This window comes from Tinamus guttatus, unplaced genomic scaffold (genome assembly GCF_059628265.1).
Source record: "Tinamus guttatus ecotype Peru unplaced genomic scaffold, ASM5962826v1 Tinamus_guttatus_pri_ptg000144l, whole genome shotgun sequence".
NCBI classification, from domain to species: Eukaryota; Metazoa; Chordata; class Aves; order Tinamiformes; family Tinamidae; genus Tinamus; species Tinamus guttatus.
Window position 1 is genome coordinate 1,322,063 of NW_028288678.1, and position 3,453 is coordinate 1,325,515.

Sequence of the window (3,453 nt, forward strand, 5' to 3'; positions counted from 1 at the left end):
ATACCAGCCCGGGAAAGACTCCTGCGGCCCCATCCCCCTATCAGCCCCAGATCGCTCCTGTTAGCTATTGTTTATTTTCCAGTGTTTCCTCCAGCCTAGCTTTAAATGTCATTAAGCACAGACACTGCTGCTCAGGACTGGTTATAGTAGAGTCTTGCCTCTCTGGTTATAGCATACATTAGTCTTGTCACTCCTTCCCCACGTACAGTGGGTCGATGTACAGTGAATAGGTTTGACTCCCCTTTCAGGTGATTATTAATACAATGTTGGTGAGCAATTTTACAGGTGAGCTATTTTGTTTACTGGGAGGAATGTGACATAACAAGGGAAAAAAAAAATAAAAATAAAAAGAAAGAATGAAGCAGAGGTAAACTGGTATGAAATGACATTTTAACTGCTTTTCTTAGATATAGTTACCAGCAATGTTATTACTAATTAATATATTAACCTGAAGAAAAACGGAACTCTAAAGCACCAAGAAAACCTTTTGCAAAAGACTAACTAAGACAATACATAAAAGCATCTTCAAACTAAACTGAAGAGTAGCTTTCGGGCATTACAAGACGTTTTGTAACAAGATGCTGTAACAAGAATTGACACTAACAGATTCTGGTTCTTTTGATGGGGCAACAGATGCTGCAAACATCTACTGCATTTTTTTTTTCAGAAAAATAAAATCTGAGAAAATGAGGTCACATAAAAGAAAAAAAGGCAAACAATCAAAAAAACTGAAGTAATTGTAAATGACGTTATTGGAGAAATGCTGAAATCCTTCACTGACAAAACCATCCATTAAACAAAACAGATTTCAGTGAGGAATGATATGAGATAAGAAAATAAAAAAACTATTAACTTCAAGAAACTGAGGAAAACAGCAGATACCCACCATTTACAGCACCTTGGAACATCCTCAAGCTATGTTAATAAAAATTGATTTAGACTTTTTGCAAATTTCTATAAACCTGCAGCTTTAACTGAGGAATGATTCAAGATTAAACATGATGGCGCAAAGGAAAATATTTCCTGCTTGACATTTTTACAGTGAAAATATGGATACCTGGAAAATAAATTTAAGCCAGCTGTAGATCTTACATTTTTAAGTGGTTTGTGAAAGATCAGTCAAAAATAGACCTTGACTTTGTTGAGACCTCTATAGAACCGCTTGAAAACTGGTGTATTAGAATATCTAGATTTTAAGAACATCACTTACACAACAGCTCTTCAGGTAACTAAACAAAGATTTTCACAGCATCCACCACAATAAAACTGTGTTAAGTACCCACAATTAAAAAAAAAAAAAAGCTAAAAAGAAAAGAAGTGAATCTGGTTAATTCTTGTCAGAAATTAACAGGGGAATATATACGACCAACTGTATTGGCCACATTCACCAAATGTATGTGAAATCTAGAATTTCACCAAATGACCAAAGTTACAGCTAAATTCTGCCAAGGTAGACATCTCTTTCAAAGCAATATGTACAAAATATACCTCACAGCATCTCACCTCTAAAGTTACAGAGAAACACAGACAATGCCATCTGTGATATGACTTAAAAATGAAACAATAGCACTTGCCATGACATACATGCCGTTGGATAGCTAAAGGATACAAAGGAGTAGGGAACAGAAAATAGGCAAAAATTGGAAAAGAACTGCTCATACTCAATCACAACTCTCAACAGCAAGAGAAAAATCTCATGCCAGTTCTATGTATGCATTTGCAAAACCAAAGAAGTTAGAAGTTGTTCTTGGTTCTTACTCTGCGAAGACTTAATTAAACCCACAAAAACACCCATTTTCATTCCAAAATAGGAATAAGCAAATATCTCCCATTACACTATAAAACCGAACAGTTATCTTTGTATTGAGACAGTAAATGAGCATGACCAGAACAGAAACAAGTCTTGTGTCACTGAATATCTATCCTAATAGGCTCATGTTCCTAAATAAAGAAGATAATTTTGAAAAATAAGCAATTTGTTCAAAGTTTTTCATTGATTAAATGAAGCAATTTCTCAAACCCTCTCATCTACAATCAATAACCCAGAGTACATTCTTAGCTTTGCACCAACTGACCTCCAAGCATGCAAGTAATATCAGAATCAGTATCCTTCACCTACCTGTCTGCAAAGGAGAGAATCCTGAAAATAAAATGGAGATACTGAGTTGCCACTCTAAAACACAAGTCCTTTAATTTAGTACTTTATAGAATAAAATAATTGAACCAGTCAAAAAAATTGCCTCAAAGGAAAAGACATTTTAGAATTGATGGTATGCAGATGCTTCGCTTATTATATTCCTAAATGTGCAAAACAAACCCATTTTTCAAGGGAAACAAATATAATTATTAATACTTAAAAATAAGAAGGGTCATATTTTTTCCCCCAAGGGATTATTATGATTTTTTAGGCAAAAGAATATTACTTCATTTAGCATATGAATAAAATCAGATGGGAAGTCCTGCTGAAGGACTAACTCTCCTTAATGCCCTTACTCTCCCTTCATTATGCCATTGATGTCCCATGACAAAAACATTAATTTGACATGGATGAGTTATGACCCAGTGTTTTTTGCACAACTTTCGAGATGCCCAAGGCAGGGTTTTCCACTTGGGGTATTGTGGCCAGAAGGACATGCATGAAACCAGTGCAGTAGAAGGAGCAATTAAGTTACAGGTTGTTTTGCTGTAAGCAGTTAACCAGCTGTGCCTAATAAATTATTTGATTATGTATCATCCTATAGTTTTGCCACCTATCGTAGCCATGCAAAAGACTAACATTTGAGGATTTTGTATATTTGCTTGTGTGATTACTTCATTAAATTCCTCCTGGCACTCATGAGCACACTCTGGCAATTCATCACTACTGGGTTTCTATAACAATGGTCAGATGCACACCTCACCTCAAAAACACTGGGTAATAAAATAACACAGCAATCCTGAGAAGGCAATGGGGAATTATAGTTGTTCCTATTTACAGGTGAGAAAAGACATAAACTTGTGCAGAACCAGTCAAAAACAGACCAGAAATGAATAGAAGAGTGAAACTGAGGTGTTTGTGTATACACAAACATGCACGCACACATACACACGAAGCACGAGTGGACATACTCACGAAAGTGCTGAACTAGAAGCCTGATATATTTTTATATTGGTAGAATACCATGTTAAAGTAGGTACCTTTTCTGGCACCCACACTGCTTTGCTCAGAAAGTCCCTATCATCTCGGCACACACACACTGCCTCAGGCTTGGGAGCTATAATTATGGATGTCCCATTTCCCAATCTTATACTAACCTCTCACAGGAGAAAGAAGATTTTTCTGTGAAAAGAAACCCAGATTACAAAGTCTTTCACATGATTTAACTTGAATCAAAACAAAAATAAAAGGCGAGGGGCAGAATTGGAATTCACAAGCACTTAAAATCTGAACAACTGCTCCCCTTGACCACATTC